Here is a 9,510-nt window from a genome sequence, read left to right as displayed (position 1 = left end):
CTTCCATGGAAGGGTTCTCAGGATCATAAGCTTCTTCCTCAGATGAAGCATCCTTAGTACTGTTTGGTGCATTTTGCATTCCAGACAGACTTTGAGAAATCAAGTTGACTTGTTGAGTCAATATCTTGTTCTGAGCCAGTATGGCGTTCAGAGTGTCAATCTCAAGAACTTCTTTCTTCTGACTAGTCCCATTGTTCACAGGATTCCTTTCAGAAGTGTACATGAATTGGTTATTTGCAACCATTTCAATCAATTCTTGAGCTTCTGCAGGCGTCTTCTTCAGATGAAGAGATCCTCCAGCAGAGCTATCCAAAGACATCTTGGATAGTTCAGAGAGACCATCATAGAAAATACCTATGATGCTCCATTCAGAAAGCATGTCTGAAGGACATCTTCTGATTAATTGTTTGTATCTTTCCCAAGCTTCATAGAGGGATTCTCCATCCTTCTGTCTGAAGGTTTGGACTTCCACTCTAAGCTTACTCCATCTTTGTGGTGGAAAGAACTTTGCCAAGAAGGCATTGACTAGCTTTTCCCAAGAGTCCAGGCTTTCTTTAGGTTGAGAATCCAACCATATTCTAGCTCTGTCTCTTACAGCAAAAGGGAATAGCATCAGTCTATAGACCTCAGGGTCTACCCCATTAGTCTTGACTGTGTCACAGATTTGCAAGAATTTAGCTAAGAACTGATGAGGATCTTCCATTGGAAGTCCATGGAACTTGCAATTCTGTTGCATTAGAGAAACTAATTGAGGCTTAAGCTCAAAGTTGTTTGCTCCAATGGCAGGGATATAGATGCTTCTCCCATAGAAATCAGGAGTAGGTGCAGTGAAGTCACCCAGCACCTTCCTTGCATTGTTGGCATTGTTGTTGTTTTCGGCTGCCATGTGTTCTTCTTCCTTGAAGAATTCGGTCAGGTCCTCTAAAGAGAGTTGTGCTTTAGCTTCTCTTAGCTTTCGCTTCAAGGTCCTCTCAGGTTCAGGGTCAGCTTCAACAAGAATGCCTTTGTCTCTGCTCCTGCTCATAAGAAAGAGAAGAGAACAAGAGAATGTGGAATCCTCTATGTCACAGTATAGAGATTCCTTGAAGTGTCAGAGGAAAAGAGAAATAGAAAGAAGAAGGAGAAGAAGAATTCGAACTTTAATTAGATAAGGTTCGAATTGTGCATTTAGAAGGAGTGGTACTCCATAAATAGAAGGATGTGGGAAGGAGGGAAGAGAATTTTCGAAAATTCAATTAAAAGATTTTGAAAACATTTTGAAAAATAGTCTTTAATTTTCGAAAACTGAGAAAAAAATGATTTTTGAAAAAGATTTCTGAATCAGAAATTAAAAAGATATGATTGAAAATTATTTTGAAAAAGATGTGATTAAAAAGATATGATTGGTTAAAAAAAATTGTGATTGAGAAGATATGATTTGAAAACAATTTTAAAAGATATGATTTGAAAACAATTTTAAAAGATATGATTTTAAAAAAAAATTTGATGACTTGCCTAACAAGAAAAGATATGATTCAAACATAAAACCTTTCTTAATAGAAAAGGCAAAAAATGTTCAATCAAATCATTAATTGTTAGTAAGTATCTTTGAAAAAGGAAAGAAATTGATTTTGAAAACATTTGATTGAAAAGATATGATTTGAAAAAGATTTGGTTTTGAAAAACTTTGAAAACTTGAAAAAAAATTGATTTGAAAACAAAATTCTCCTAGCACCATCCTGGCGTTAAACGCCCAGAATGGTATACATTCTGGCGTTTAACGCCCAAAATGCATCCTTTTTGGGCGTTAAACGCCCAACCAGGTACCCTGGCTGGCGTTTAAACGCCAGTCTGCCTTCTTCACTGGGCAATTTTGAATGCCCAGCTTTTTCTGTATAATTCCTCTGCAGTATGTTCTGAATCTTCATTCCTTGTATTATTGACTTGAGAAGACACAATAAAAAATATTTTGGATTTTTAATAATCAAAATGCAACAAGAATCAAATAACAATGCATGCAAGACACCAAACTTAGCAGTTTGTGTACTACTGACACTATATGAGACACAGAAACACTCAAGCCAAAAGAATTCAAAGATCAAAACAAAGAAATACATGCATGGATTCGAAAAGTATGACAAAAACATGCATTTGACACCAAACTTAAAATGAGACACTAGACTCAAGCAAGAAACATCAAATATTTTTGGTTTTTTATGATTTTGTAAATTTTTTGTGTTTTTCGAAAATTAAGTGGAAAAAGATATCAAAATTCTTAATGAGAATTCCAGGAATCAGTGCAATGCTAGTCTAAGGCTCCGGTCCAGGAATTAGACATGGCTTCACAGCCAGCCAAGCTTTCAAAGAAAGCTTCGGTCCAAAACACTAGACATGACCAAAGGTCAGCCAAGCCTTAGCAGATCACTGCTCCAAAAGCAAAATTGATGAAAATCAACAAGCTCTTGTGGTGATAAGTTGAAACCTCGGTCCAATCAGATTAGACATGGCTTCTCAGCCAGCCAGATTTCAACAAATCATCATGAAACTCTAGAATTCATCTTCAAGAATTTCGAAAAAAATAAATACCTAATCTAAGCAACAAGATGAACCGTCAGTTGTCCAAACTAGAACAATCCCAGGCATTGTTACCAAAAGCTTGCTCAAAACTTGAACAATCCCCGGCAACGGCGCCAAAAACTTGGTGCGCGAAATTGTGAACAATACTTTTCACAACTCTCATAATCCCTGGTCATGAACTCCAAAACTTGGTGGTTCAATTCCATGGCATTACACAACTTCGCACAACTAACCAGCAAGTGCACTGGGTCGTCCAAGTAATACCTTACGTGAGTAAGGGTCGATCCCACGGAGATTGTTAGCATTGAAGCAAGCTATGGTCATCTTGTAAATCTTAGTCAGATAAACTCAAATGTGTATGATGATGAATGAAAATAATATAAAGATAAAGATAGTGATACTTATGTATATCATTGGTGTAAGAGCTTCAGACAAGTGTATGAAGATGCCTTCCCTTCCGTCTCTCTGCTTTCCTACTGCCTTCATCCAATCCTTCTTACTCCTTTCCATGGCAAGCTCGTGTAGGGTTTCACTGTTGTCAGCAGCTACCTCCCATCCTCGCAGTGAAAGCTAATGCACGCACTCTGTCACAGTACTGCCAATCACCGGTTTGGTTCCCTCCCCTACCGGAATAGAATCCCTCTTTTGCGTCTGTCACTAACGCCCAGTAGGTTACAGGTTTGAAGCACGTCACAGTCATTCAGTCATTGAATCCTACTCAGAATACCACAGACAAGGTTAGACCTTCCTGATTCTCTTGAATGCTGCCATCAAGTCCTGCCTATACCACGAAGACTCTGATCTCACGGAATGGTTGGCTCGTTTGTCAGGCGAGCACTCGGTTGTCAGGCGATCAACCATGCATCGTGCAATCGGGAATCCAAGAGATATTCACTAAGCCTCAGATGCTTGTAGAACAAGAATGGTTGTCAGTCACCTTGTTCATGAGTGAGAATGGTGATGGGCGTCAATCATCACCTTCATCATGTTGAAGAACAAGTGATATCTTGGACAAAGAACAAGCGGAATTGAATGGAAGAACAATAGTAATTGCATTAATACTCGAGGTACAGCAGAGCTCCACACCTTAATCTATGGTGTGTAGAAACTCCACCGTTGAAAATACATAAGAACAGGGTCTAGGCATGGCCGAATGGCCAGCCTCCCAAAGAGGGTTCAATCATCAAAACATGATCAAAAGATCTCCTCTTTTTCCTCCTTTTTACAATAGTAAAAGGTCCTACTTATAGATAACTAGTAGCCTAAGGTGTACAAAGATGAGTAAATGACATAAAAATCCACTTCCGGGCCCACTTGGTGTGTTCTTGGGCTGAGCAATGAAGCATTTTCGTGTAGAGACTTTCCTTGGAGTTAAACGCCAGCTTTAGTGCCAGTTTAGGCGTTTAACTCCCAATTAGGTGCCAGTTCCGGCGTTTAACGCTGGAATTTCTTGAGGTGACTTTGAACGCCGGTTTGGGCCATCAAATCTTGAGCAAAGTATGGACTATTATATATTGCTGGAAAGCCCAGGATGTCTACTTTCCAACGCCGTTGAGAGCGCGCCAATTGGGCTTCTGTAGCTCCAGAAAATCCACTTCGAGTGCAGGGAGGTCAGAATCCAACAGCATCTGCAGTCCTTTTGAGTCTCTGGATCAGATTTTTGCTCAGATCCCTCAATTTCAGCCAGAAAATACCTGAAATTTTCGAAAAACACACAAACTCATAGTAAAGTCCAAAAAAGTGAATTTTAACTAAAAACTAATAAAAATATACTAAAAACTAACTAAATCATACTAAAAACATACTAAAAACAATGCCAAAAAGCATACAAATTATCCGCTCATCACACGCCCATTGAGGTCTTCCTCAGTGGCGTCCACCTCCTCTCTTTCTTCTCCATATTCGGCCATGGTTATGGCCTTGCACTCTCCTTTTGGATTTTCTTCTGTGTTGCTTGGGAGAGTACTAGGAGGGAGTTCAGTAATTTTCTTGCTCAGCTGACCCACTTGTCCTTCCAAATTTCTGATGGATGACCTTGTTTCATTCATGAAACTTTGAGTGGTTTTGATTAGATCAGAGACCATTGTTGCTAAGTCAGAGGTATTCTGCTTAGAACTCTCTGTCTGTTGCTGAGAAGATGATGGAAAAGGCTTGCCATTGCTAAACCTGTTTCTTCCACCATTATTGTTATTGAAACCTTGTTGAGGTCTCTCTTGATTCTTCCATGAGAAATTTAGATGATTTCTCCATGAAGAATTATAGGTGTTTCCATAGGGCTCTCCTAGGTAATTCACCTCTTCCATTGAAAGGTTCTCAGGATCATAGGCTTCTTCCTCAGATGAAGCATCCTTAGTACTGCCAGATGCATTTTGCATTCCAGACAGACTTTGAGAAACCAAATTGACTTGTTGAGTCAATATCTTGTTCTGAGCCAGAATGGCATTCAGAGCATCAATCTCAAGAACTCCTTTCTTCTGACTTGTCCCATTGTTCACAGGATTCCTTTCAGAAGTGTACATGAATTGGTTATTTGCAACCATTTCAATGAGTTCCTGAGCCTCTGTAGGCGTCTTCTTCAGATGAAGAGATCCTCCAGCAGAGCTATCCAAAGACATTTTGGATAGTTCAGAGAGACCATCATAGAAAATACCTATGATGCTCCATTCAGAAAGCATGTCTGAGGGACATTTTCTGATTAATTGTTTGTATCTTTCCCAAGCTTCATAGAGGGATTCACCATCCTTCTGTCTGAAGGTTTGGACTTCCACTCTAAGCTTGCTCCATTTTTGAGGTGGGAAGAACTTTGCCAAGAAGGCATTGACTAGCTTTTCCCATGAGTCCAGGCTTTCTTTAGGTTGTGAGTCCAACCATGTCCTAGCTCTGTCTCTTACAGCAAAAGGGAATAGCATAAGTCTATAGATCTCAGGGTCTACCCCATTAGTCTTGACAGTGTCACAGATTTACAAGAATTCAGCTAAAAACTGATGAGGATCTTCCAGTGGAAGTCCATGGAACTTGCAATTCTGTTGCATTAGAGAAACTAATTGAGGCTTGAGCTCAAAGTTGTTTGCTCCAATGGCAGGGATAGAGATGCTTCTCCCATAGAAGTCGGGAGTAGGTGCAGTAAAGTCACCCAGCACCTTCCTTGCATTGTTTGCATTGTTGTTGTTTTCGGCTGCCATGTCTTCTTCTTCTTTGAAGAATTCGGTCAGGTCCTCTAAAGAGAGTTGTGCTTTGGCTTCTCTTAGCTTTCTCTTCAAGGTCCTTTCAGGTTCAGGGTCAGCTTCAACAAGAATGCCTTTGTCTCTGCTCCTGCTCATATGAAAGAGAAGAGAACAAGAAGATGTGGAATCCTCTATGTCACAGTATAGAGATTCCTTGAGATGTCAGAGGAAAAGAAAAATAGAAGAAAGAAGGTAGAAGAATTCGAACTTGATGAGATAAAGTTCGAATTGTGCATTAAGAAGGAGTAGTACTCCAAAAATAGAAGGATGTGAGGAGGAGGGAAGAGAAGTTTCGAAAATTAATTAGAAAGATGTCAAAAACATTTTAAAAATTGATTGATAATTTTCGAAAATTGAAAGTGGAGAAGAAATCAAGTGATTTTTGAAAAAGATTTTGAAATTAGAAGTTAAAAAGATTTGATTGAAAACTTATTTTGAAAAAGATGTGATTAAAGAGATATGATTGAAAAGATTTGATTTGAAAACAATTTTAAAAGATATGTTTTGAAAACAAATTTTTTTAAAAGATTTGATTTTGAAAATCAATGACTTGTCTAACAAGAAAAGATATGATTCAAACATTAAACCTTCCTCAACAGAAAAGGCAACATATTTGAGATGTTCAATCAAATCATTAATTGTTAGTAAGTATCTTTGAAAAAGGAAAGAAATTGACTTTGAAAACATTTGATTGAAAAGATATGATTTGAAAAAGATTTGATTTTGAAAAACTTTGAAAACTTGAAAAAAATTGATTTGAAAAACAAAATCTTCCCCCTTTGCCATCCTGGCGTTAAACGCCCAGAATTGTATCCATTATGGCGTTTAACGCCCAAAATGCACCCTTTTTGGGCGTTAAACGCCCAACCAGGTACCCTGGCTGGCGTTTAAACGCCAATCTGTCCTTCTTCACTGGGCGTTTTGAACGCCCAGCTTTTTCTGTATAATTCCTCTGCAGCATGTTCTGAATCTTCAATTCTTTGTATTATTGACTTGAAAAGACACAAATTAAAAAATATTTTTGAATTTTTAATAATCAAAATGCAACAAGAATGAAATAACAATGCATGCAAGACACCAAACTTAGCAGTTTGTATACTACTGACACTATATGAGACACATAAACACTCAAGCCAAAAGAATTCAAAGATCAGAGTAAGAAATCATCAAGAATTACTTGAAGATCCTTGAGATATATGAATGAATGTATGCAATTGACACCAAACTTAAGATGAGACTAGTGTCTCAACAAGGAACATGACATATTTTTGGTTTTTTATGATCTTTTTGAATTTTTTTTTTGTGTTTTTCGAAAATTAAGTAGAAAAAGGTATCAAAATTCTTAATGAGAATTCCAGGAATCAGTGCAATGCTAGTCTAAGACTCCGGTCCAGGAATTAGACATGGCTTCATAGCCAGCCAAGCTTTCAAAGAAAGCTTCGGTCCAAAACACTAGACATGGCCAAAGGCCAGCCAAGCCTTAGCAGATCACTGCTCCAAAGCAAGATTGATAAAAATCAACAAGCTCTTGTGATGATAAGTTGAAACCTCGGTCCAATGAAATTAGACATGGCTTCTCAGCCAGCCAGATTTCAACAAATCATCATGAAACTCTAGAATTCATCTTCAAGAATTTCGAAAAAAAAATACCTAATCTAAGCAACAAGATGTACCGTCAGTTGTCCAAACTGAACAATCCCTGGCATTGTTACCAAAAGCTTGCTCAAAACTTGAACAATCCCCGGCAACGGCGTCAAAAACTTGGTGCGCGAAATTGTGAACAATACTTTTTCACAACTCTCATAATCCCCGGTCATGAACTCCAAAATCTTGGTAGTTCAATCCCATGGCATTACACAACTTCGCACAACTAACCAGCAAGTGCACTGGGTCGTCCAAGTAATACCTTACGTGAGTAAGGGTCGATCCCACGGAGATTGTTAGTATTGAAGCAAGCTATGGTCATCTTGTGAATCTTAGTCAGGCAAACTCAGATGTATATGGTGATGAACGAAAATAACATAAAAGATAAAGATAGAGATACTTATGTAATCCATTGGTAGGAACTTCAGATAAGCGCATGAAGATGCCTTCCCTTCCGTCTCTCTGCTTTCCTACTGTCTTCATCCAATCCTTCTTCTTCCTTTCCATGGCAAGCTCGTGTAGGGTTTCACCGTTGTCAATGGCTACCTCCCATCCTCTCAGTGAAAGCGATTGCATATGCTCTGTCACAGCATAGCGGAATTCAGCTGTCGGTTCTCTGTTAGGCCGGAATAATATCCATTGATACTTTTGCGTCTGTCACTAACGCCCCGCCTGCTAGGAGTTTGAAGCACGTCACAGTCATTCAGTCATTGAATCCTACTCAGAATACCACAGACAAGGTTAGACCTTCCGGATTCTCTTGAATGCTGCCATCAGTTCTCGCCTATACCACGAAGACTCTGATCTCACGGAATGGTTGGCTCGTTTGTCAGGCGAGCACTCGGTTGTCAGGCGATCAACCATGCATCGTGCAATCAGGAATCCAAGAGATATTCACTGGAGCCTTGGTTACTTGTAGAACAAGAGTGGTTGTCAGTCACCTTGTTCATAAGTGAGAATGATGATGAGTGTCACGGATCATCACATTCATCAAGTTGAAGAACAAGTGATATCTTAGAACAAGAACAAGCGGAATTGAATGGAAGAACAATAGTAATTGCATTAATACTCGAGGTACAGCAGAGCTCCACACCTTAATCTATGGTGTGTAGAAACTCCACCGTTGAAAATACATAAGCATAAGGTCTAGGCATGGCCGAATGGCCAGCCTCCCAATGATCTAAGATAGCATAAAACGAAGATAGCTACCCAAAAGTCCTCTAATACAATAGTAAAAGGTCCTACTTATAGATAACTAGTAGCCTAAGGTTTACAGAAATGAGTAAATGACATAAAAATCCACTTCCGGGCCCACTTGGTGTGTGCTTGGGCTGAGCAATGAAGCAACTTCGTGTAGAGACTCTTCTTGGAGTTAAACGCCAGCTCTTATGCCAGTTTGGGCGTTTAACTCCCATTTGGGTGCCAGTTCCAGCGTTTAACGCTGGGATTTCTTGAGGTGACTTTGAACGCCGGTTTGGGCCATCAAATCTTGGGCAAAGTATGGACTATCATATATTGCTGGAAAGCCCAGGATGTCTACTTTCCAACGCCGTTGAGAGCGCGCCAATTGGACTTCTGTAGCTCCAGAAAATCCACTTCGAGTGCAGGGAGGTCAGAATCCAACAGCATCTGCAGTCCTTTTTAGTCTCTGAATCAGATTTTTGCTCAGGTCCCTCAATTTCAGCCAGAAAATACCTGAAATCACAGAAAAACACACAAACTCATAGTAAAGTCCAGAAAAGTGAATTTTAACTAAAAACTAATAAAAATATACTAAAAACTCAACTAAAACTACCAAAAACATACTAAAAACAATGCCAAAAAGTGTATAAATTATCCGCTCATCATTATACCACGAAGACTCTGATTAAGGAATCTAAGAGATACTCATTCAATCGAAGGTAGAACAGAGGTGGTTGTCAGTCACACATTCATAGATTGAGAATAGTGATGAGTGTCACAGATCATCACCTTCATCATGGTTAAGTACGAATGAACATCTTAGAGAGAAACAAGCGTGTTTGAATAGAAAACAGAAATAATTGCATTAATTCATCGAGACGTTGCAGAGCTCCTCACCCCCAAC

At 39.1% G+C, this 9,510-nt stretch overlaps 2 non-coding genes across 2 annotated transcripts; both read left to right on the top strand.

Annotated features, from left to right (window-relative positions):
• Nucleotides 1-373: 373 nt before the first annotated feature.
• On the top strand, nt 374-481 carry LOC130951295 (small nucleolar RNA R71). Its single transcript, XR_009073911.1, has one exon. It is a non-coding gene; the product is annotated as a small nucleolar RNA R71 (small nucleolar RNA).
• Nucleotides 482-5,225: 4,744 nt separating this feature from the next.
• Nucleotides 5,226-5,333, top strand: LOC130956428 (small nucleolar RNA R71). The gene has a single exon (XR_009077102.1). It is a non-coding gene; the product is annotated as a small nucleolar RNA R71 (small nucleolar RNA).
• Nucleotides 5,334-9,510: the final 4,177 nt, after the last annotated feature.

Source organism: Arachis stenosperma, chromosome 1 (genome assembly GCF_014773155.1).
Source record: "Arachis stenosperma cultivar V10309 chromosome 1, arast.V10309.gnm1.PFL2, whole genome shotgun sequence".
Lineage (NCBI taxonomy): Eukaryota > Viridiplantae > Streptophyta > Magnoliopsida > Fabales > Fabaceae > Arachis > Arachis stenosperma.
This window is presented reverse-complemented; position numbering and strand designations above follow the sequence as displayed.